Source organism: Hemiscyllium ocellatum, chromosome 9 (assembly GCF_020745735.1).
Source record: "Hemiscyllium ocellatum isolate sHemOce1 chromosome 9, sHemOce1.pat.X.cur, whole genome shotgun sequence".
Taxonomy (NCBI): domain Eukaryota; kingdom Metazoa; phylum Chordata; class Chondrichthyes; order Orectolobiformes; family Hemiscylliidae; genus Hemiscyllium; species Hemiscyllium ocellatum.
The window spans coordinates 16,139,451-16,166,080 of NC_083409.1; positions in this window are offsets into that span (position 1 = coordinate 16,139,451).

A 26,630-nucleotide genomic window follows, 5' to 3' on the forward strand; every position below is an offset into this window, starting at 1 on the left:
ACTAATTTTGAAAAGCAGTGAAGGCCTCCAGTTGCCGACTGGCATTTATTTCTCACAGCCCACCATCATCTAGCAGTCTCCACCTCACTCCCCAGTCACGGAGCCTGGGCCCTGGGTCTCCACCTAACTCCCCAGTCACGGAGCCTGGGCCTGAGTCTCCGCCTCACTCCGCAGTCACGGAGCCTGGGCCCTGGGTCTCCCCCTCACTCCCCAGTCACGGAGCCTGGGCCCTGGGTCTCCACCTCACTCCCCAGTCACGGAGCCTGGGCCCTGGGTCTCCACCTCACTCCCCAGTCACGGAGCCTGGGCCCTGGGTCTCCCCCTCACTCCCCAGTCATGGAGCATGGGCCCTGGGTCTCCCCTCACTCCCCAGTCACGGAGCGTAGGCCTTGGGTCTCCACCTCACTCCCCAGTCACGGACCCTGGGCCTGAGTCTCCACCTCACTCCGCAGTCACGGAGCCTGGACCCTGGGTCTCCCCCTTACTCCCCAGTCATGCAGCCTGGATCTCCCTCTGTTCCCACCCCCTCCCCCTGTCACAGAGTCTGGGACCGAGTAATGAAGTAACTCTCCGAGCCTTGAATGTGCCACCACAGGACAGCAAGGAAAATCCCAGTTGAAGGAGGGGATGTCATGCTGGGCTACGTTGTCTCGAGGAAGCTGTTCAATATTGAATGGAACCAGCAGGAAAGGGCTGGACACCCAAGTCTCTGGGCCGTAAGCAAATGGGAATGGGACATGGTACGGGCAGATGCACAGAGACGGACAATCACATAGAGAAGACCAAACTAGAAATGAGACACTAATACACAGTAGGTGGAGTTTAAAGACAGAAAGTGGAAGGTCATGCACTTCAGTAGGCATAATCAAAATACAGATTATTATTTAAATGGAGAGAGATTCCAACAAAGTGCAGTGCAGAGGGATCTGGGTGTTTTTCTGCAAGAAACACAAAAAGTTAGTGCAGGTGCAGCAAGTCATTGAGAAGGTGAATGGAATTGAGGCCTTTATTGCTTGGCTTGGAATGTTAAAGTAGAGAAACCTTGTTATAACTGTACAAGGTGTTCGTGAGTCTGCACGTGGAGTACTGTGTGCAGTTTTGGTCCCTGTACTTACGAAAGCATGGTCTGGCATTGGAGTCCTCCTCCTGCTCTTATTTCCCATGGTCTTGTGTGCTCCAGTGCCATTCCCTCAGAGAGAACTGGTTTGGAGACTGCCTGCAGTAGCAGCCTCCAGCCTCTGGGTGGTGCCTTGCCCAGCCTCCTGATTCCTCTCTGTATCCAAGGAACAGGAGATTCGACATTTTGGGCATAAGCCCTTCTTCCTGAGGAAGGGCTTATGCCCGAAATGTCGAATCTCCTGTTCCTTGGATGCTGCCTGACCTGCTGCGCTTTTTCAGCAACACATTTTCAGCTCTGATCTCCAGCATCTGCAGACCTCACTTTCTCCTCCCAATTCCTCTCCCCAGTCTCCTGCTGCAGCAGGTGGGGCGGTGATATAATGGACCACTCAGTTATCCTCAATCCCTCCCCCATTTCCCAAACTCTCCAGTCTGGCCTTCCACCTCATGACTGGCAGCTGTGCCTTCAGTCTCCCAGGCCCTCAGCACGGGGATATCCACTACAAACCCCTCTCACTTCTTCAAATGAGTTCTTTGTCTTCTTTTGGTCATCAGCAAAAACACTATATGTGCCCAACTTTTGGATGGTTCCTACATTAAAGATGTTATGTCAATACAAATTGTTATTGTTGCTATTACTGACTAGAAGTCATTTATTGACAGGTTTCACTGATATAAAAGGAAAGGGAGTGACCACTGGCTGTGGAGAGGTGATCATTTTCAGCCAGCTGTACCATCACCACCAGCTCACCAAGCTTCCTTGAGATAGCACCTTCCAAACCCATCAACAGTTCCATCTCAAAGGATAGGGGCAACAGACATATAAGGACACCACACCCTGAAACATCCCCTTCTGGTCACTCACCACCCTGACTTGGAAATATATCATTATTCCTTCACTGTCACTGGGAAAAAAATCTGGAATTCCCTCCCAAAGAGCATTGTGGGTCTTTCTACAGTACATGGACTGCAGCAGTTCAAGAAGGCAGTGCACCACCACCTTCACAGGGCAGCTAGAGATGGGTATAAAATGCCAGCAAAACCAGTGATGCCCACATCTCATGAATGAATTTTAAGAAGCTCCTTTGCTTTGCCATCTCCCTCCTACCCAGCCAATACTCAGGCCTCACTGACTGCTTGGGTTTTATTTTCCAGCCTCTTCCATTCTCTGCTCCGTGTCCTAGCCCCAATGTCCTGGTCAATAGCTCGCTGTTATTGTGGGAGCCTGCTGAGAGTAAACGGGCTGATGCATTCCCCACATTACAACATTGTCTCCACATCAGAAGTATCCCATTGACTTTAAACAGCATTGAACATCATGAGCTCATGAATGGTGTAACAGAAATACAATTCTCTCTCCTTTTGTTTCCTCTCCATGCCTTCCCATCTGTCTCCTCACAACATCCCCTCCTTGTTTAAAATCTAGACTGACTCCTACTTCTCTGGAAAACATTACACTGTGATAACATTAGAGACTGATGACCACCTTCTTGGTGGGCTTTGAGTGTGAAGGTCAATAACACTCTTATTGGGACTTGATCTGGGTTGTCTCCAGTCAGTCAGTGTTATTGTTCTGGGGCCAGACAGTGCTGACCAATCTTAGACCCTGTGATCTGATTGAGATGGAGGGTGAACTGTACCCGGTATTGACACACGGGTCAGTATAATGAAGCAGGGATTACCCATTTCACAAGAAAGTAAATGGAATTAACAAACCAGGGGTGGCTGTCAAGCCCCTCCCTGATGCTGAGAGAGTTGGGGGACAGGAGCAGTCAAATCCTCAGACAGAAAGGATGCTCAAAATGGCATGGCCTCAAAGAGGGAGGGTAGAGGAACAACTACACTCCCCTGAGAGAGAGGGGACAGTTATAGTGACACTCTCCAGAGAAAGGAGACAGTAACTGTCTGTTACCCATTTTCTTGTTATGTTCTGATGAATGACCTTGGGAAATTGGTTTGGTTTATATTTTCTCAGTTGCATTTGGCTTTCATGAGGTGATTTGGTAACAATGATTCCAATTCCATATTTTGTGTGGCAGTAGATCTACTGAAGGCCATGCTTTCATTTGGAGGTTGCCCAGGTTTCTGTCCGGGCTGATGCAATATGGTCTACCAGTGCTGCTCCTATTGGGCTAATCCATCACACACGAGGGAACCTGACAGGCACTTTCTCTTTGTGCTGGCAAAGGAAGGGACTTGCTTTTGCTGCAATGGCGGCCAAAGAGATGGGTCAGTGGAGGTAATTTTCCTTAAAAGCTGGACGTAGTGGGATGAGAATTCATACACCCACCCACTCCGGTACATGGTGTTGAAGACGCACTGTCCTCGTCAAAACATGTTTGCAAAGCTCTTCATAACACGCAAGGGGAGAGAAACATTGAAAACTATATTATCACGCGTGAGGGTCCATTAACAACTAGGACCAAGATGTTAAATAATCCCGGCACTGACATATTTCCATCATTAGTTTGTTAAGCAATATTAAAATGTCTGTGATCAGAAAGAAAAACCAAAACATTGTGCAGATTGTTGAACAGGCCCCTACACCTGGGCCTCAGGCAGGAGACCAAGCTCCAACACACTGGCCTCACTTCACACTAACCTTCACACAGTGCGGGGTCATGAACTCTGGCCATCAATCCCTCAGGGACCGGGACCGAGTGAGGGAACAGGGACAATTGTAGAAGAGGCAATAAGGAGTAAAGCAAGATGGAGAGGGTGTTTTGGAGGAGGAAATATACTTTGTCCCACTCAATACTGACATTGTCTATGTGTATCAGAGAATGAATAAAAAAACACACTTTGAAGACAAACAAATCAAAAAGGACATTTCACTGGGGTGGGATAAATATCCTGGTTCAGAAGCTTTTCCACCCCCCCCCCCCCCCCCCTCTCCTCATTTCTCCAGATTGAACCGGTTAGACCCGAGCAGGGCCCCAGTTCATTTGTTCTGTTCAGGGACAGTGAAACAGCTGCCCTCTAGTGGCTATAGAGTGCTGGTACCGTGCCACGCGTCAAGTCCTGGGCTATGAGCATCTGAACGAAACAGCAGCCATTCCGGTGGATTCCAGTGGGAATAAGTTATCAGTTGTTTCGGCCTTGTTCCCCAGTCAGTCAATCAGGCCATGGCTGACCTGGAACATATTCCCACTTAATTCTGTAACACTTACCTTCCTAGTAAATGAAAATTGGAGAGTAGACAGACACAAGACAGAGCAAGGCCTCAGAGAACACAGAGAGCTTTCACTCTGCACAGCAAGGCTGTCATGGGGAACATCTGGTGAAAGTCTTGGAAGGTGGTGGGAGGAGAGAGGCATGGGAAAAGAGACCTGACAGTTCAAAGTAAAAGCTTAACACATATTTTTTTTAGATTACTTACAGTGTGGAAACAGGCCCTTCGGCCCAACAAATCCACTCCTAACACTATGGGCAATTTAGCATGGCCAATTCACCTAACCTGCACATTTTTGGACTGTGGGAGGAAACCATAGCACCTGGAGGAAACCCACGCAGACACAGGGAGAATGTGCAAACTCCACACAGAGAGTAGCCTGAGGTGGGAATTGAATACTGTGCCACCGTGCCGCCCACATATTGCCATCATCTAATGAATTAATGTGAGAGGATTAGAGACCCATAACAGCGAGAGTGTGGTGGACCCGAGGCTTAAAGGCAGACAGCAAAGAGCTGCATTATTCCTTCTCAGGGCATTAATATCATTGACAAGCCTCATATTTATTGCCATCTCCAGCTGCTCGGACTGAGTTCTTTGCTGAGGGAGTTCATGGGGCCATTAAGAATGAATCATGTCACTGTGGGACTGGGGTCACAGACCGGGTGATGACTGGGATCCTTTGCCTAAAGAACATTTGTGAACATGACATTGAGTTTAATGGTTTTTGTTTGTACCCATCCCAGCACCTTCCTTCCCAGAATGGGAAGGCCACGTTGGGTTTGGTGCTGGTTAAGGAAACTGGCCAGCTATTAGATTTGGAGGTAGGTGAGCACTTTGATGATAGTGACCACAATTTGGTTTTGTTTACCAGACCAATAGAAAGAGATAGATATATACTACAGGGCAAAGGTTATTAGTGGAGGAAAGGCTACTATGATGCGATTAGGCAAGATTTAGGATGAATAGGGTGGGGGAAGGAAACTGCAGGGGATGGGCACAACTGAAATGTGGAGCTTATTCAAGGAACAGCAACTGCATGTCTTTGATAAGTATGCACCTGTCAGGCAGGAAGCAAGTGGCCGAGCGAGGGAGCTGTGGTTTACTAAAGAAGTTGAATCTTTTGTCAAGAGGAAGAAGGAGGCTATGTTAGGATGAGACCTGAAGGCTCAGTTAGGGTGCTTGAGAGTTACAAGTTAGCCAGGAAAGACCAAAAGAGAGAGCTAGGAACTGCCAGGAGGGGACATGAGATGTTGTTGGTGGATAGGATTAAGGATAATGCGAAAGCTTTGTATAGGTATATCAGGAATAAAAGAATGACTGGAGAAAGATTAGGGCCAATCAAAGAGAGTAATAGAAAGTTGTACGTGGAGTGCAAAGAGATGGGGAAGTGCTAATGAATATTTTTCCTCAGTATTCGCACTGGAAAAAGACAACGTTATCAAGGAGAATACTGGGATACAGGTTACTAGACTGACAGGATTGACATTCACAAGGAGGAGGTACTAGCAATTCTGGAAAGTGTGAAAATAGATAAGTTCCCTGGTCCGGATGGAATTTATCCTGGGATTCTCTGGGAATCCAGGAGATTACAGAGACCTTACCTTTGATCTTTATGTTGTCATTGTCTATAGGAATAGTGCCAGAAGACTGGAGGATGGCAAATGTTGTCCCCTTGTTTAAGAAGTGGAGTAGAGACAACCCTGGTAATTATAGACCAGTGAGCCTTACTTCAGTTGTGGGTAAAATGTTGGAAAAGGTTAGCAGAGATAGGATTTATAATCATCTAGAAAGGAATAAATTGATTAGGGATAGTCAACACGGTAGATCGGGTCTCACAAACCTTATTGGGTTCTTTGAGAAGGTGACCAAACAGGTGCATGAGGGTAAAGCGGTTGATGTGGTGGATATGCACTTCAGTAAGGCATTGGATAAAGTTCCCCACGATAGACTATTGCACAAAATATGGAGGCATGGGATTGAGGGTGATTTAGTGGTTTAATCAGAAGTTGGCTAGCTGAAAGAAGACAGAGCATGGTTATTGGTGGATAATGTTCATCCTGGAGTTCAGTTACTAGTGGTGTAATGCAAGCATTTCTTTTGGGGCCACTGCTGTTTTTATAAATGACCTGAATGAGGGCATAGAAGGATGGGTGAATAAATTTGTGGATGACACTGAGGTTTGTGGAGTTGTGGATAGTGCTGAAGGATATTGCAGGTTACACAGAGACAGGGATAAGCTGCAGAGCTGGGCTGAGAGGTGGGAAATACAGAGTTTAATGCAGAAAAATGTGAGGTGATTCACTTTGGAAGGAGCAATAGGAATAAAGAGCACTGGGCTAATGGTAAGGTGCTTAGTAGTGTAGATGAGCAGAGAGATCTCGGTGTCCATGTACACAGATCCTTGAAAGTTGCCATCCAGTTTGACAGGGTGGTTAAGAAGGCTTATGGTGGATTAACTTTTATTGGTAGAGAGGTTGGGTTTAGGAGTCATGAGGTCATGCTGCAGCTGTACAAACCTCTGGTGTGGCCACAATTGGAGTATTTCATTCAGTTGTGGTCACCGCATTAAAACAAGGATGTGGGAATTTAAGGATTCCGAGGAAATATACTAGGATGTTGCCTGGCATGGAGGGATGGCGTTATGAAGAAAGGATGGGGGACTTGTGGCTGTTTTTGTTAGAGAGAAGAAGGTTGAGAGTTGTCTTAATTGCGATATACTAAGATAATCACAAGGTTAGATAGGGTGGACAGTGAGAGCCTTTTTCCTCAGATGCTGAGAGGACATAGGTTTAAATTGAGGGGTGATAGATATAGGAGAGATGTCAGAAGTAGTTTCTTTACCCAGAGACTAGTAGGGGCATGGAATGCACAGCCTGCAACAGGAGCAGACTCGCCAACACTAAGGGCAATTAAATGGTCACGGGATAAACATATGGATAAAAATGGAATAGTGTAGGATAGATGGGCTTCAGAATAGTTCTGAAAATGTGTTGCTGGTTAAAGCACAGCAGGTTAGGCAGCATCCAAGGAACAGGAAATTCAACGTTTCGGGCCAGAGCCCTTCATCAGGAATGAGGAGAGTGTGCCAGGCAGGCTAAGATAAAAGGTAGTGAGGAGGGACTTGCGGGAGGGGCGATGGAGATGTGATAGGTGGAAGGAGGTCATGGTGAGGGTGATAGGCCGGAGTGGGGTGGGGACGGAGAGGTCAGGAAGAAGGTTGCAGGTTAGGAGGGTGGTGCTGAGTTCGAGGGAATCAACTGAGACAAGGTGGGGGGAGGGGAAATGACGAAACTGGAGAAATCTGAGTTCATCCCTTGTGGTTGGAGGGTTCCCAGGCGGAAGAAGAGAATAGTTCCCCAGGTCGGTGCAACACAGAGGGTTAAAGGGCCTGTACTGCGCTGTAATGTTTTATGTTCCAGATTTGACATTGCTCACCTCTGCCCTCTCCAGGACAATTAGGGAAGGACAACAAATAGCAGACAAATCAAAGTTTGCCCTGTCCCAGGAGAAATGAAAATAAACAATTCAAATGATTAAACTGGTGAGGCTTGAACTCATTGCTTTGAAAGACTGGAGCATCGGCCATGACATGGGTGAGCCTGCATTTTTAAATTGCAAGGTGGAGTCCCCTACGGATCAGGCACAAAATGAGTTACACTCAAAGACCGAACAAATGGCTACCACAGTGTGTCACCAAACTGCAATAAACAGCAATTTGTCAGGAAGAACTCAAGAGAAAGCCATTAGTGGGTGTAAGAGGGTAAGACAGACAAGTGTCAGATGTCATTGAATGCACCATAAATACATGGAAGCTGTTGGGATAGAGCAGGGCAATGGGATTAATTGAATTTTTCTGTTGACAGCTTTCCTGGTTGTAATGACTCAGAACGTTAAAGGATGAAGTGTAGCTCATATTGTAAACAATGTACTGCAGTGGGCAAGAAAGGATGTTGAGCAACATAAATACTTAAAATTGGGAAAGAAAATCAGAAAAAAGAAATGGGAAAGGCCAATGGGACTTTGGAATGAATATTGAGAGTGAGGAGATGGAGGGGAGATTGGCCAGGACAGATGTACTGAAGAATGGTTAGGTCACATCTGGGATATGGTGGATAGTAATGGGGTTCTTTGAGGGGCAATGCAGATTGGACAGGGATAGGGGATCCAGGTTACAAGGAAACACCAGAACAGGATCTCGAGGTGGGAGGGAGGGTATTCTGATAACAAAACTTCTTTATGAAATCGACACTGTAAATGTAGATTTACTGTCAATACTGACAAACAGAAAGGCAAAACGACACATTCTCTGGTCATTCACCAAGTACAGGAAGGAGATCAGGAAAACTATTTTGACGCAGAGATTGGAATTTAGTGAGTGCTGGTAAACTGGGTCCTCCATTCAATATGGGACAGAATTACTTCTTGGAATTTGAACAGGTCTGAAGCAAAAGAGCAAATTAGGATCAAATAGTCATTTGACAATATTGAACTGGACTGAAAAATGCCCAGTGTTTGGCAGCTTTTCATTTTGCCCTCATCAGGATAATTGTAAAAGTACCAATCAAAGGAGAAAAACATGACATTGATATTGCATATGAGGAAAGTGCTGACAGACTGAGGTGTTGTCACTATGAACACGCCAGTTTAAATATTTTTTTCCTTTGCTGTGGCATTTCTTGTAAATTGTCCTGATGCGTACAAGACAAAAAGCTTCAACAAAATGTTTTGTTTTTCGCAACATTCAAATTAGGATCAGTTTGGAGAGAAAGAATGAAGATGGAAATGTATTAAGTTAACAATGAAAATTGATCTAAATTCAGCAGAGACCAGGATAGCTTCACCTTGAACTTAATACAGGAATTACCAGGTGAAGTTTAATCACTGGACTGAGGTAACCACCTTCCATCAGTTTGATTGTTTGAATTGTCCATCAGTTATGTTGATTACTCCTGGAATGGGTAAAAAATGAGGTCTGCAGATGCTGGAGATCACAGCTGAAAATGTGTTGCTGGTTAAAGCACAGCAGGTTAGGCAGCATCCAAGGAATAGGAAATTCGACGTTTCGGGCATAAGCCCTTCCTGATGAAGGGCTTATGCCCGAAACGTCGAATTTCCTATTCCGTGGATGCTGCCTAACCTGCTGAGGAAGGGCTTATGCCCGAAACGTCAAATTTCCTATTCCGTGGATGCTGCCTAACCTGCTGTGCTTTAACCAGCAACACATTTTCAGCTACTCCTGGAATGGGGAGAGCATTGATGTGTCTGCTAGTTATTGTCCTTCCCTAACTATCCTGGAGAGGGCGATGGTTAGCCATGAGTTTCTTGCAGAGGATCTGACAGAGTAACAAGATCATAAGACACAGGAGTGGAAGTAAGGCCATTCGGCCCATCGAGTCCACTCCACTGGGCCTTAGTACAGCTGTCCCTCAGGAGAATGAGCTGTAACACAAGGGAAAACCTGGGAGTGGTGAAAAGGCACAGGCAGACCGGCTAGGCTGCAGAGGGACAGAACCAGTTTTGATGAATGAGCTGACGTCCTTCCGAGCTGAGTTGCAGACTCAGGCTTTCAGGGCCGCACAGCTTACACTGTTACTGATCATAGCTCCATGATTGACGAGACCTGCCCCAGGAGAACATCCACAGAAAGCTGCCTCCTGTGTGTCTGATGTGTCTGTGTGTCTCTCAGACATGACTGAGCAGCAACAAAAGATTACTCGAGTGCCCGCCCCCCCGCTACTTTCACCCATCAATTTACAAACTCTTTCTGGGGAAAGGGTTCAGCACCTGCCATCGCCTGCTTCAATGTGTCCTACAACCCACCTCAAGACAACAGACCCCACTGCCCCCTGCCCCTATCATCTGTTCACCATCTCTCTCCTGAAGGCACTATCTCTGGCTGGGAAACATCTCGAGCCTCCCCAGGTGGTCTCATTCCTCCAAGTGTGGGCTGGGATGGGGAAGCAAGGCAGGCCATTGGACTGGGAGGTATCAACCTGGTCTCAGTGGGGAGCACTCTCCCCTCACACTCACAATGTAGCAGACTGGATGGATGAGCCATTGGGAAATGCAGGTTGCAGGGATAGCGCAGTGGTTTAGATCTTGGTCGGATGCTCTTCGGAGGATTGGTGTGAACTCATTGGGGTGAATGGCCTGCTTCAACATTGTACAGATTCCATCATTACGTGATTCTATCACTGAAGCAAATTATCAAGGCCGAGAGTGCAGTGCAGCGCTGAGGGACTGCCACACTGTCAGAGGGTCAGTACTGAGGGAATGCAGCACGTCAGAAGGACAGTACTGAGGGAGTGCCACACTATTGGAGGGTCAGTACTGAGGGAATGTTGCCCTAATGATGGGTCAGTACTGAGGGAGTGCTGCACTGTCAGAAGGTCAGTACTGAGACAGTGCCACACTGTCAGAGGCTTCGTACTGAGGGAATGCCGCACTGTCAGAAAGTCAGTACCGTGAGAGTGCTGCACTATCAGATATTTCATGCTGAGGGAGTGCTGCACTGCTGGTGTGTCAATACTGAGGGAGTGCAACACTGTCCGAGGTTCAGTGCTCAAAGACTATCTTTCAGATGGGATGTTCTGATGTCTGCCCTCTCAGGGGGCAATAGAAGATGCCATGACTCTATTAGAAGAGCAGAGCAGATCCCCATGGTGTCCTGGTCAATATTTAACAAATATACCTTTTAGAAAATACCTGGATGAGCGCCTGAAATATCCAAACATTCAATGCTTTGGACCCAGTTCTGGAAAGCTGATGGAGAGTAGCCTTAGTTTTGCCTTGGTGGGACAGACATGATCAGATGAGGGACCTCTTCTACACTGTATGATTCTCTGATTCTGTGAAACCTCTGGCTGATGACCATGTATTGTCCGCCCTCGGCTGATGAGTCAGTCTCTCCTCCATGTTGAACAGCACTTGGAGGAAGCTCTGAGGGTAGTGAGGGCACAGACTGTACTCTGGGTGTGGGACTTCAATGTCCACAATCAAAAAGGAATTTAAAAAACATCGGGTTTGTTAGGTATCCGATACAAATATTCAAACTGATACTTCTGCGGTCCAACGCTCATTCTCCTGTGTCCTCACCCACGTGACCCTCCCCTCTCCCCTAAGCAAGAGCACCAGGAGATCAGAATGTGTGTAGAGTGTTTGAGACAGTCCACAGAGGAGACACAACTTTAAATAGAACAGGGCTGAGCTGGCAGGACAAAGGTCATTGTCAGCACTGAATTTCAACTCTCTTCCTTCTTGAGACTGGCCTCTGGAAGACTCTGAGGTTCAGGGGTTAAGGCAGGTTACTGTGACACTGTAGAGAGAGCTTCACTCTGTACCCAATCATGCTGTCCCTGTCCTGGGAGTATTGACGAGGACAGTGTGGAGACAGCTCTATTCTGCTTCTTATCCTGTCCCTGTCCTGGGTGTCTTTGGTGGGAACAGTACGGAAAGAGCTTTACTTTGGATCTAACCCTATTCTGTCCCTGTCCAGGAGACTGTTTGTTGGGGACAGTGTTGAGTTGTAATAACAAGCATAACCTTTCAAAGATTGAAAACTGTCAGCTGTATAAAAACAATGTGAACCTCAGAAGTCTCTGCTTCAGTAAACCAGATCTCCTTCCTGCTCAGCCGCCAGTTCCAATTTAAGGTTTAGCCACTGTTTAAAGGGACAGGATTCTCAGGTTATTGAGAAAATCTCCACAAGTGTTTTCCTCAAACTCCATTGTGGCTGTGAATTTGTGCAGCTTCCTCTGTCTGGGCTGTTAATTGCTGACTGTTTTCTGTCAATGTCAATCTGGAAAAGGGAATAAAGATGAAGAAGATTCAGTCTCTGTCTCTGTGTGCTTTGCAAATGGCCCGAGCTGAAGCCTCAGGGAAAGGGTGTGTGAAGTGTTAACCTTCACCCTCAAGGCACGGAACACGAGGGGGAGAATAGATAGGGCAATGGGGTCCCGGGAGCAGGAGGGCATTACTACAGTTAGGGACAGAAGGGGCACTTTCAGCAGGAATGCAGGGCCCTGAGAAAATCATCCCCAATAAATGGAGCAAAGAAGGAAGGTATGTTGGAGTTTAGAAAGAACGAAGAATCATGATGAGAGTGAGCTGAACTCAGAGTGTCGATGGGAAAGATCCAAACCCAGAGTGGGGAGGGTACCTTTCACTCCATAACCCTCCATCCACCATGGTGGTGCTCTGAAGGGGCAGTACCCATCCTGAATACCTGTGCCTGATGAATGGAGAAGAGCTTGTGTCCATACGTGTGTGGGTGGGGAATAGGGAACATATTGAGTTATATATCATTATATCTCACCCACAGATGCATCCATCAAAACCACTGAGACCAGCCCCCTCCAGTGGAGAACGAACTGAAGGGGTTCCTGGGGGTCTCTGTGATGGGAGGGCTATCAAAACCAGAGAGTGGAAGGGTGGGCTCCCTGGGCACTCAATGGCAGTGTATCTGAACATAATGGAGTGAGCTCACTCAGGGAGTGTTCAGAGCAGATTGGCTCATTGCTGTCGGACTGGCAGTGGATCATTACACTGTTGGTCATTTTGAACATGTTCTGGTCCATATTGGGTCAGGGAAGGCTGAGGACCAGGACAAGTTCACCTTCACGTTTAAAGACCAACAATATTGATGGAGCTGCCTGTGCCAAGGGTTCCCCAATAGTCCCTCCATCTTCCAGCAGAGCGTGGCACAGGACTGTGAGAGTTCAGGTCAGCTCACCCAAACAGTTTGCACAGTGTGTGGCTGACTTGCTGCTGGTTGTGGGAACTGAAGAGGAGGACGTGTCCCTTTGGGATGACAGAATTCCCAGGAGTTGCTCGGAGGGATCCTGATGTTGATCCCTTCCCTGGAATAGCAGGTGAAAAACTGCTGCATTGCTCAGGCCTTGACGTCAAGTGCTGTCACTCTGCCCTCACCTCACTCACATGGTCAGGGGGAGCTCAGTCCACTGACTCACATTTATCTGAATGAATTCCACTTGTTACTGATCAGCCCATCGGACCCTCCCAGCCCATCTGTATCCTCATGTCGTCTTGTACTGCTTTGGGACACCCCAATTCGGGAGGGTCAATAAATGGAAAGCACTAAAACTTTAATTCAGATACTGAAGACAATTACTGGTTTAATAGAGGAATGGATATCTTTCATTTGTAAATGGGATCAACATTTCTTTATTGAGTTAAAGTGACTCAGGTTAAATACATCTGTAGTGAATGTATAAATCTACAACAACCCCCACACAGGGTGTTTGGACTTGAGGCTGAGTTGAAAGTATTGGTGACACATCAGGGAGGTGCAGAGATACCTGGAGACTTTGTCCCAGAAGGATGTTATAAGCCTCAGGACCAGTCCGTCCAATTCCATGTGTAGTGAGGGGCATGAATATCTGACTGTGAAGATGGCAGGTAAGGATTTGGAGAGCACTGTAGAACAGAAACCCTCCCCGCCCCCTCCTTTGCTGTAGTTGTGGGTATGCTCACCGAGCTGGGAAGTTGATTTGTAAACATTTTGTCCCCTGTCTCAGTGACATCATCAGAGCTTTGGAGCTTCCTGTGAAGTGCTGTTGTGCTGTGTCTTCTGGAATTTATTTGATTCCATTCCTGCTGTTTCCAGTTACTGGTTCCGGATGTTTGTTGAAGTGGTCGGTATACTGAGTCTAGGTCAATGTGCTTATTGATGGAGCCCATGGATAAGTGTCATGCCTCTAGAAATTCTCTGGCTGTACTCTGTTGAGCTTGTCCTGTGATCATAGTGTTGGCCCAATCGAATTTGTGGTCCTTGTCATCTGTGTGTATAGTTCCTCAGGAAAACTGCTCATGGGGTTTAGTGGCTCGTTGGTGTTCATGGATGTGGATGGCTAGTTGTCTGCCTGTTTGTCCCAAGTGTTTTGTGCAAACATTGCATGGATTCTTGTAAACTCCATCTGTCTTTCACACGGTGGGTATTGGGCCTTTTGTTCTCATGGGTTGTCTGAGCGTGGCTATCAGTTTCTGGGCTGTTTATGAGTGGTTGGAGTTCTGTGATGTTTTTATATAAGGCAGTGTGGCTAGTGGGTTAGGTCGTGGCATACCCTCATCGCGTTGTTTGTCTGTTATGCACCTGTGGATGAAGTTGCAGGAATATCTGTCCTTGGCAAAGTCTTTGTAGAAGTGAACTTCTCTTTGCAGGTTGGGAGTGCTGCAGTGGGTTGTAGCCCTTTAGAACAGGTTTCTAATGCAACTTCTCCTGTGCGTGGGGAGGGATCAGGCAGAGAGGAAGAATCGGTGCAGCCATTGTGCAGCATCCATTTCCAATCCCACTGCAATGTCATTGCTTGCCCTCGACACCAAGCAGATGCTCCCATCACAAGAGGTTCCATGGCCCTGAGGACTGTGAGAGCGAGCCCTGTCCATTCAGCCCGATCATCAAGCTCCAGCCTTCCTGATGTGGTGGCAGCCAGGAGAACCCTGCCCATGGGAGATTCCACACACACTCCCTCCCTCCCTGCAGGGAAAGATGATTCCATGGCCCTGCTTTCTCTCCAAACTGATCCAAATTCAAGTGTTGCTGAAAAAAAAGAGACATTTTGTCAAAGCTTTTGTCTTGCACCCAACAAGACATTTTGTAAGAAATAGCGCAGCAAAATAATGAAGATCCCAGCGGGTCAGGCAGCATCCATGGAGAGAAAGCAAGGCAAAAAGAAATGCTTCCACAAGAAGGGTTTTGTCTCACTCAAGTACTATATTCTCAAATGACTATTTGAACCTGATTTCCTGTTTTACTTCAGGCCTGTTGAAATTCTAAAATTCTGTCTTTATTTGAATGGAGCATTCTGTTTATCATCATTCATCATTCAATTCCAATAACTGCATCAAAATGTTTTTCCTGATCTCTTTTCTGTACCTGGTATATGACTGGAGAATATGTCATTTTGCCTTTCAGTTTATCTGCACTGATAGTAAATCTACATTTACTGTGATTATTTGTTTAAGAACTTTTGAACACCAGAACACCCTCCCTCCACTGTCAAGATCCTGTTCTGGCCTTCATAGAATCACAGAATCGAGGAATTCCTACAGATTGGAAGCAGGACACACAGCCCAGCAAGCTCATACTGACCCTTTGAAGGCCATCCCACCCAGACGCACACCTTCCCCACCCTATTCCTGTAATCCTGCATTTTCCATGGCATTTTCCATTTGCCAACCTGCACTTCTCTTGTGACCCAAGATCCCCTATCCATGTCCCATTATCTATTGCCCCTCAAAGCAGCCCCTAACTGTGCACCATTCTAGCCATGACCTAACCATGGTCACTCTCCCCTCCATCTCCTCACTATCAATATTCAATCCAAAATCACATTGACCTTTATTTCTGATATTTTTTCTAAGTTAAAGGAGATCTGTCACTTGAATCCTTTCTTGCGCGCTGCAGTATTGTTTATAATATAGACCACCCTTCAACCTTTTTTGTTCTCAGAGGAGTTACAACCAAGAAAACCTCTTCCAGCTCTCAGTGGAGAAATTCAGTTATTCCCGTTTCCCTGCTCTACCCCAATTGCTTCCCTTTCTGTGTGACTGTGTTTCTAGTGTGTTCAACAATATCTGACACTTGCCTGCCGAATGCTCTTACACCCATTGATACCTGTTGAGGTCTCCCAGATAAATTGCTGCTCTTTCCAGTTTGGTGACCCGTTTTGATAGCAGTTTGTTCAGTCTTTCAGTATAATTCATTTTGTGTCTGATCTCAGTGTCAATCCGAAGGACACTCCACCTTTCAGTCTGACAAACCAGGGTCACCCATGTCATGGCTCTGTTTCTGGCCGAGGGTCCAGTCTTTCAAAGAGATGAATTCAAGCTTCACCAGTTTGATCATTTGAAGAGTATCTCATTTATATTGATTTCTCCGAGGATGGGTGGGCACAAAAGTGGCTGCTATTTTTTGCCCTTTCCTAATTGTCCTGGAGAGGGCGGTGGTGAGCCATATAATATCTGGGAAGGAAGGCGCTGCGATCAGAACAATAAAACCCATGAAACTCAATGTCGTGTTCATGAATGTAGTTTGGACAAGGGAACCCAGTCATCATCCCGTCTGTGACTCCAGTCCCACAGTGACGTGATTCATTCTTAATGGCCCCATAATCTGGCTCAGAACTCAGTCCGAGTAACTAGGGATGGGCAATAAATTTGTGGTTTAATTTACAATAGTTTATAAAATAGTTCATTTAAAAAAATATTTAAAATATTTAAATCTATGTTAACCTGAGTGCACAAGGCATAACTTCAAAATTTGCTGATGGTATGAAACTTGGATGTATTACAGCTGATGAAGAAGATAGTTCTAACTTCAAAAAGGATGTAGATAAGTTAATGGAATGAGCAGATAGCTGTAGAAACAATTTAATGGAAAGAGATGTCACTGATTCATTTTGGAAAGAAAACAGGGGAGACAAAACAAACTAAAGGGTACAAGTATGGATGGGTGTAGGGGTACTTGGATCTGGATATTTTTGTGCATCAGTCACTGAAGGTGGCAGGATAGGCTGCTGTTCTCATAAGAGAGCAGCTGATTAAAGCAGATGCCATATCAACATGAGCATAGAATACAGCGTGGATGTGAAAAGCATGTTTCCTTTTCAGCGAGAATATCAAATTAAAACAAATTCCCTCATAGAAGACGGAGATAAGCAGGTTCTTTTTCTTGCATAAGGTCATGGATCTTCGGAACTCTTCATCAAACATAGAAATGAAACCTCTGAATGCTTGTAATGAAGAGGTAGATAGCCATTGCTTTCAAGAATCTATCAGAGTAAGGCAAGAATGTAGAATAATCAGGTCAGCCATGGGGAGCAGGCTCAAGAGGATGAATCTCCTTCCTCTGCCACTCACTCATTTGATCGTGTGTCCAGTTCCACCGTTGAAAGAACAGCACCTTGAAAGCTTGTGGTTTTCAATAAAGCAGCTGAAGTGGCTGCTGGTGTGTGTGGGCGCCAATGGAAGGGGACTTTACCCATAATCCTCAGCATCAGTGCAAGCGCTCTCTCGCCACTAGAGGGTAGTGCTTCATTGTCCCTGATCAGTAAAAAATTAACTGGGACTCTGCTTAGAGCAAAGAGGCTGAATCTATAGAGACCCATAGAGAGGCAGTGCAGCTTTAGAAGCAGGGTACTTATCACACCACAATGAAAATGTCCCCTGTGATAAGAAAAGTACTTTGATGTGACTTTCGTTTGTCTTCACAGTGTGCTGTTTTGTTCATTCTGTGAAACACATAGATGATGTCAGTACTGAGTGGCACAAAGTATATTTCCTCCTCTAACCCCTTTCCAAAACACCCTCTCCATCTTGCTTTACTCCTTATTGACTCTTCTACAATTGTCCCTGTTCCCTCACTCCGTCCCTGTCCCAGAGGGATTGATGGCCGGAGTTCATGACCCCGCACTGTGTGAAGGTTGGTGTGACGTGAGGCCAGTGTGTTGGAGCTTGGGCTCCTCCCTCAGGCCCAGGTGTAGGGGCCTGTTCAACAATCTGCACATTGTCCTTTTTCTCTTTCTGACCGTACTGGAGTTTTCAAGCTGCTGGCAACAAACTGTCTTGTCTAAAATTCTCCTAGCACTGGACAGATTTCTGCTGTTGATTTTTCTTCTCTCTCTGGAGTCAGCTCTGTATTCAGTGCCTGTTATCATTTTGTTAGAGTTCATATGTCAGCTGCTGCTTCCTTGCTATGGACTTGGAAAAAAATCATCAATGCCTCTTGAGATTTAAATAATTTAACATTCCAATGATGTGAATGCATCAGTGTTGTTTATAGCAGGGAGCATTTAACATCATGGTTCTAGGTTTTAATGGATCCTCTCTCATGATAATACAGTTTGCAATGTTTCTCTCCACTTATGTGTTATTCAGATGCTTGCAAACCTGTTATGATGAGGACAGTGCGTCTTCAACTCTGTGTGACGGAGTGGATGGGTGTTTGATTTCTCATCTCACTATCGTCCAGTTTTCAAAGAAAATGCTGTAGTCTTTGAAATGAGATTATCTATAATGTGTTTGGATTTTATTTTTGCAATGCCAATTTTCATAAACAATATCCTGTTCCATTTTGTAGTTATGTTTGTCAATGAATGTTCCCTGAGATACTGAGAGTTTATACAACACGCCATTTGCCGGTGACCCAGATGTTGGCTGAAGCCTCTGGTTGTTCGGTTAGTCAAAGCCATTGTCTTGCTCTCTGCAGTTAGACCATCAACTTGGTTTCTCAGTGTGAGCCAGGAGACCACTGTGTGGTGACTTCCTGCCCCACTGTCAGTGTAAAGGTAAGTGGGAACTGTCGTGGTTAATCCCATCATGAACATCAGAACATTCTGCTCAGTTGAAACTACATCCACTGACTAATTTCTCTGGCCACCATCGCAGTAAAACCAAAACTCTCCCTTTGTCAGCACAAAGAGAAAGTGTCCGTCAGATTCCCTCGTGTGTGATGGTTTAGCCCAATAGGAGCAGCACTGGTAGACCATGCTGCATCAGCCTGCACAGAAACTTGGGCAAATTCCAAATGAAAATGTGATCTTCAATGGATCTGCTGCTACAGGAAATATGCAATTGGAATCCTTGTTAATGAATCACCTCATCAAACCTAAATACAATGGAGAAAATATAAACCAAATCAATTTCCCATGGTCACAACACAACAAGAAAGTGGGGAACAGACAGATGCTGTCCCATGTCTTTAGGGAGCATTGCTTTTCCTGTCCCCTCTCTCTCTGTGGGTTAAAATTTTTACCATCCTTTCTGTGTGAGAATATTACTGTTCCTGTCTCCACTCTCTTGGGGACAGGTAGGGATGTCACATCCACCCGGTTCGTTCGTTCCATTTACTCTTCTGAAATGGGTAACCCCTACTTCACCATGTGTGTGAGCCATGAGTGAAAGTCCAGCACAGCTCACCCTTCATCTCAATCAGATCACAGGGGTCTAAGGTTAGTCAATGCTGTTTGGACCAGACAAAAGCACTGACTGACTGGAGACAATTCAGATCAAGTCCCAGTGAGACTGCTATTGACCTTCATCCTCAAAGCACACTGAGGATGTGGTCATTAGACCCAGTGTTGTCACAAAGTAAGTTCTCCCAGAGATTCATGATCCATTCCAGATTTTACACAAGTGTGCGATGTTGTTGGATGACAGGTGGGAAGGCTTGGAGACAAAACATAAAACGAGAGAGAATTATATTCGTATTTTGCCGTTTTTGAGCTTGGATGTTGGAAAATGTTTTAAAGCCAATTCAATACTTCCGAAGTCCTGGCATTGCTGTGATGTGGGAATTGTGACAGCCTGGGCAAGGCAGATCATATGGCAGCACCACCCAGAGACTGGAGGCTGCTACTGCAGGCAGGGGACAAACCAGTTGTGCTGTGAGGGAAGGACACTGAAGCACACAAGGACATGAGAAATTGAAGCAGGAGTCCATCATTTCTTAAATACAGGGACAAAAATTGCACACAATACTTCAAATGCAGGCTCACTAATACCCTTTAAAGATTTAAGAAGATTTCTCTACTTTTAAATTCCAACCCCAGACAACAAAGGTTGTGGGTGGCCGTGTGGGCGGCACGGTGGACAGTGGTTAGCACTGCTGTCTCACAGCGCCTGAGACCCGGGTTCAATTCCCGACTCAGACGACTGACTGTGTGGAGTTTGCATGTTCTCCCCGTGTCTGCGTGGGTTTCCTGTGGGTGCTCCGGTTTCCTCCCACAGTCCAAAGATGTGCGGGTCAGGTGAATTGGCCATGTTAAATTGCCTGTAGTGTTAGGTAAGGGGTAAATGTAGAGGTATGGATGGGTTGCACTTTGGCAGGTTGGTGTGGACTTGTTGGGCCGAAGGGCCTGTTTCCACACTGTAAGTAATCTAAAATTCCATTCGCCTTCTCAATTCCTTGCTGTACTTACTTTCTGTGTTTCATGCACAATACTACTCAGATCACTCTGTATTGCACTTTGTTGGAATCTCTCACTATTTAAATACTAGTCGGCCTTTCGATTATTCTGAACAAAGTGCATGGTCTCACTTTCTGATATTAAATTCTGTCCACTGTGTATGAGTGTTTCATTTCCAGTTTGGTCTTCTCTTTGTAATTGACTGTCTCAATGCATCTATCTGTAGTGTGTCCCATTCCCATTTGTTGATGGCCCTGACCCTTGATTGTCCAGCCCTTTCCTGCTGGTTCCATTCAATGACAGGCAGGAGGCTGGAGGAACACAGCAAGTCAGGCAGCATCAGGCGGTGAAGAAGTTAATGTTTTGGGTGTAACTCTTCTTCAGGAATGGTGGTGGGTGTAGGCGGAGCTGCAGATAAAGGGGGTGGCAGGGGCAGAGTGGAGAACGGGGATAGATGAAGACAGGCAGAGGACACGACCTGATTCGTCAATGGAAGGAATGAATCTGTTTGGTGGCAGAGAGGACTGGAAGAGATGGGAGGGGCTGGGGAGGGAGTCAGGGGATGACAAGGGAAGATATTTGAAATTGGAGAACTCAGTGTTGAATCCTCTGGGCTGTAGGCTGCTCAGGCAGAAGATGAGGTATTGTTCCTCCAATTTGCAGTTTGGTTCATTGTGGCAATGGAGGAGGCCAAGGATGGTCATGTTGGAAAGGGAGTGGGAAGGGGAATTAAAATGGGTGGTGACTGGGAGGTCTGGTCGGCCCCTACAGGCCCAGCTGAGATGCACGACCAACCGCTGCCTAAGTTTATGTTTGGTCTTCCAGATGTAGAGAAGACCACATCGCCGTCACCTGATGCAGTAAACTCGGTTGGAGGAGAGGCAGGTGAACCTCTGTCTCACCTGGAAGGACTGTTTGGGGCCCTGGATGGAGGTGCTGGGGTTGGTGTACCAGCAGGCTTTGCATCATTTCCGTTTGCAGGGGAAGGTACCGGGGGGTTCAGGAGAGATGGTGGAGAGAGTGGTGCAAACCAAGAATTGTCAAAGAGAACAGTCCTTGTGGAAGGCAGACAGGGGTAGCGTGAGGAAGAGATTCTTGGTGGTGGGGTCTTGTTGGGGTTGGCGGAATAGGATGATGTGTTGTATACAGAGATTGGTTTGGGTGATAGGTGAGGACAATGGGCACTCTGTCTTTATTCTGTTTGGAGGGGGTGGGTTTAGAGCAGTGGAATGGGAAATGGAGGTGGTGCGATGGATGACAGAGGGAGCAAAAGCATGTTGTTCGAAATAGGTGGACATCTGGAATACTTCGGAGTGGAATGTTTCCTCATCCGAGCAGATAGAGCAGAGGTGGAGGAATTGGAAGAATGGGATAGAGTTCTTGCAGGACACTGGGTGGGAGAATGCATCGTCTGGGTAATAATGGGAGTCTGTGAGTTTGCAGTAAATGTCTATCTGAACACTGTCGCTGGGGATGGGAATGGAGAGGTCAATGAAGGGGAGGGAGGTGTCCAAGGTGGACCAAGTGAATTTGAGAGTATGGTGGAAGTTGTGGGCGAAGACGATGAACTGCTCCAGTTCAGCCTGGGTGCAGGTCACTGCACCAATGCAGTCATCGATGTAATGGTAGCAGAGCTGGGGCACAGTGCCTGTGTAGGCACTGAAGAGGGACTGTTCAGCATAGCCAATAAAGGGGCAGGGGGAGCTGGGGCCCATCCAGGTAATCATAGCCACCCCTGGATTTAGAGGAACTGGGAGGAGTTAAAGGAAAAGTTGTTGAGGGTGAGGACCAGTTGGGCCAGATGGAGGAGGGTATTGGTGGAGGGGGAGTGGATGGATCTGTTGGAGAGAAAAAAGCAGAGGGCCAGGAGGCTGATCTTGTTGGGTATGGACATATATAAGGACTGTCCATAGTGAAGGTAAAGTGCTGGAGGCCTGGGAACTGAAGGTTTCTGAAGAGATGGAGAGCATGGTTGGTGTCACGGATGTAGGTGGGAAGTGCCTGAACCCAGGAGGAGAGGATGGAGTTGAGGTAGGATGAGAGGAGTTCGGTGGGGCAGGAGCATGTTGAGATGATGGGTCGGCCGGTGTAGTTGGGTTTGTGGATCTTGGGGAGCAGGTAGAACTGGGCAGTGCAGGGCTGGGGGACTATGAGATTGGAGACAGTGGAGGGGAGATCACTGGAGGCAATGGGGGCACTGACAGTGTGAGTGATTTTGGCCTGATGGGTCACAGTGGGGTCATGGGCAAGGGGGAGGCAGAACGTGGTGTCAGAGAGTTGGGGTTCGGCCACTGCGACATAGAGGTCCGTTCCCCAGACTACTGCCTTTGTCAGTGGGTTTGATGGTGAACCGGGGGTTGGTACGGAGAGAGTGGATTGCTGCATGTTTGGAGGAGGGGTGATTGGAGAGGGTGAGGGTGGTGGAGAAATTGAGGCAGATGATGTCACATCAGTGGTCAGCAATGAAGAGCTCTAGGGTGTGTACACAGCTGTTGGTGGGGGGGGTTGGGGGGTGACCAAGTGGAGGAGGAAGGTTGGAGGTGGGAGAAGGGGTCCTCAGAGGGAGTTTGGGAGTTTTTGTTAAAGAAGAAGACACGGAGGTAGAGGCGGCGGAAGAAGAGCTCCACGTCCTGGTGGGTGCGGGGTTTTTTGAAGTAGGCAACGAATGTGAGCCCTTTTCTCAGGATGGATCTTTTGGCCTCAGAGAGTTCGAGGTCGTGAGGGGGTGGTAAATAAGGGGCAAGGCTCGGGGTGGGGGATGAGGTTTTCAGGGGGGTCTGAGATGGCTGAAGGAGGGGAGGGGGAAAGGGTAATGGGAATGGGAGAGAATGGGTGTGGGAGAGAAAGGAGATTGGGGTGGAGGTGGGTTATGGAGTGAGGTGGGGGAGTGGGAAGGTGGGGATGTGGTGAAGAGGGAGAAGTGGAGGGATAGGGTGCACTGTGGGGGTGGATGGGTGAGGAGGGAGAGCGAGTGTGCTGGCTGGCTGCAGGTAGGCAGTTGGACTCAGGGGGACTCTGGGAAATGTAGTCTCAGTCCTGGTCGCAGAGTGGGAGGGGCCAGAAGTGGAGGCAGATGCTGGAGCGAAGTCAAGGCTGGATTGGGTGTTTTGACCCAGGTTCAATTCCAGCCTCAGGCAACTGTCTGTGTGGAGTTTGCACATTCTCCAAGTGCCTGCGTAGGTTTCTTCTGGGTGCTCTGGTTTCCTCCCACAGTCTAAAGACGTGCAGGTTAGGTGAATTGGCCATGCTAAGTTGCCCACAGTGGTCAGGGATGTGTAGGTTAGGCTCATTAGTCAGGGGAAAAGCAGAGTAATAAGACAGGGGATTGGGTCTTGGGTAGGTTACTCTTCCAAGGGTCAGTGTTGACATGTTGGGCCAAGTGGCCTGTTTCCTCACTGTAGGGATTTTATGACAGTCCATTCCGGATTCCCACCACCTGTTGAGTGAAAAAGTTCTTCACCAAATCTTATTTGCAGTGTCCATAATGAAATCTTTCAAACCATTCATTTTGTTGAATGTCATTTAGCTCTTGAGCTCCTTGTTCAATAAATGTTTTATTCTTTTTGATGAAATATGAGTTCCCTGACAGGGACGGTTAACTTTGTCCAATCAGGGAGCCCTGGCTGACAGATAAAAAGGGGAATGTCAGAAGGACTGATACTCTGGGACCTGACTCTGAATAACAACCTGCCAACCAACCCCCTCCTTCTGTCACCCTCAATCTCCCCATGCTTACTCTTGTTTCACCTTCGATCCAGCCTGTGCTGCCTTTGGGAGAGGTTGGCCTTCCCTCCATCACCCAGGAATGTGGTCATCATCCCAGAGCAGTCACACTTTTAACCTGAGGGTCATTACAGCTGTAGCAGGGGGAGAGAAAGTGGCACCTTCATGGTGGTCATACCTGTCATTAATCCACCGTAACCTCTCTTGGGGCTGCAAGAATTCAACCTCCCTCCCTCAGACAGCTCCCCTCCCTGGAAGGTAATATTGCTGCACCTTGTTTTGGGTTAATTAACCACTGAAATATGACTATGGGGAGCCAGCATTGGCTGGGCAGGCAGCCACCATTGACCCTGGATTCAGAAAGTCCCCTTGTAATTGGACATCACATTGGGGAGCACAGTCTAGATTAGAGTAGTGCTGGAAAAGCACAGCAGGTCAGGCAGCATCTGAGGAGCAGGAAAATCGACATTTCTGCATGAGGGAGCACAGTGCCCACTGCCTCTGAAATCCCTCCCTTACTGAGAATACACTCTCAGTATTCACCTTTTTCAGCTGCCATCTGAATTTACTATAAATTCTGTGTCCAATGATCCTGCCCCTCCAGCTACCTGATGAAGAAACAGTGCTCTGAACGCTTCTACTTTCAAATAAACCTGTTTGACTATCACCTGGAGTTGTGTGTTTTTTAACTTTGGCCATCTGAATGAGCTGCCATCTCAGACTGAATCAGCAGAACTGTTTTCCATTCATGATTTGAGAAGATTAAAGCCTAATCTTCAATCCCCAGCACAAAGCCCATTCTCAATCCATCGCTCGGAGACACATACCTCAGAGAGACACCTACAGACAGCACAGAGTAACACACTCACTCTGTGAGACAGGTTGCACTGAGGACCATGATCACACTCCATGCTGGAGACAGGTGTCTCCGAATGTGGGTGCGTTACTGAACGCTGCCTGTAGGTGTCTCTCTGAGTAACTAATCCACACTGAGAGAGACCCCTCCAAGCAGCATTAAGTTAAACACTCACACTCAGAGAGGCACACATTCCAGATAGAGCTTTATTCCTGATGAAGGGCTTTGCCCGAAACATCGATTTTCCTGCTCCTCAGATGCTGCCTGACCTGCTGTGCTTTTCCAGTACCACTCTAATCTAGAATCTGGTTTCCAGCATCTGCAGTCCTTGTTTTTACCTCAGAGAGACACAGCTGACAATGTCAGTGATTGGCCGAAGATTGTTTCAGCAGCTACCCAACATGCAGCAGAGATTGCACAGTGCGATCCCATCAGATGGGCCTGGACCAACAGAGTGAAGAGGGAATGCATCAGATTGTACTTATTGAGTCCTAACAGCTTTCGGTTTCTGTTCTTTTTGGAATCTTGTAACCTACATAAATTCCTGATCAAAGGGATCATTTGAAAATGATTAATGATTGTAATTGATTGACAGGCCAACCAGCCAATCTTGACAATGACCTGCTGAAATGCAGCCAATCAACTGGGGGGTGGGGAAGGTTATCTATTTCCAAAGCATACACCAGACAGAGACTGAATCTTCACCTTTATTCCCTTTTCCACATTCACATTGACAGAAAAAAAACTGCAATTAACAGCCCAGACAGAGGAAGCTGCTCAAATTCACAGCCACAATGGTGTTTAAGGAAAACATTTGTGGAGAATTGCTCAATAACATGAGAATCCTGTCCCTTGAAACAGTGACAAAACCTTAAATTGGAACTGACAGCTGAGCAGGAAGGAGATCTGGTTTATTGAAGCAGAGAATTCTGAGGTTCACATTGTTTTGTACAGCTGACAGTCTTCAGCAACTTCAAGAGATTTTACTTGGCATCACAAGTCAACCCTGTCCCCATCAAACACTCCCAGAACAGGGACAGCATGGGGTTTGACACAGCATAAAGCTCCCTCGACACTGTCGCAATGATCTGCTTTAACATCCAAACCTCAGAAGGTTCCCTGAGCAGTCCTGAGAAGGAAGAGAGTTGAAATTCAGTGCTGACAATGACCTTTGTCCTGCCAGCTCAGCCCTGTTCTATTTAAAGTTGTGTCTCCTCTGTGGACTGTCTCCAACACTCTACACACATTCTGATCTCCTGATGCTCTTGCTGAGGGGAGAGGGGAGGGTCACGTGGGTGAGGGCACAGGAGAAGCGAGCGTTGGACTCCCAGTCAGACCCAGAGAGGGTCAGCAGGCTGCTGACACTGTAGGTGCTGTCCGAAGCTCGCAGGTAGTTGCTGGTCTGAACCCCGTCCGAAATGACTGCACCGTCTTTCTTCCACTGCACCTCCAGCTCATCGGGATAGAAGTGATTGGCAAGGCACACCAGGGTGGCAGTGTCCTTGGCATTAATCTGCTCAGGGGAGGGGGGCAGCAGGGTCAGCTTGGGCTGAGAGTTGTCACGGACTGAAAGACAAAAGAAACAATTTTAATCCCTGACATTTGAAGGGAATTCAACCCTCACAATATTCACTGACAATACGATCTTTTTGAACATTCTTAGTCAATACAGAATAAACCCAACAAATGAACAGACACTGTTCAAATTGCTTCTTGCGATCTGAGTGTCACTGGCAGGGCCAGCATTCATTACCGTCCCTAGATGTCCCTGAGAAGGTGATGGTGAAGCAGCAGAGAGAGAAGGGACAATTTTGGACCATCAGTTATGGAA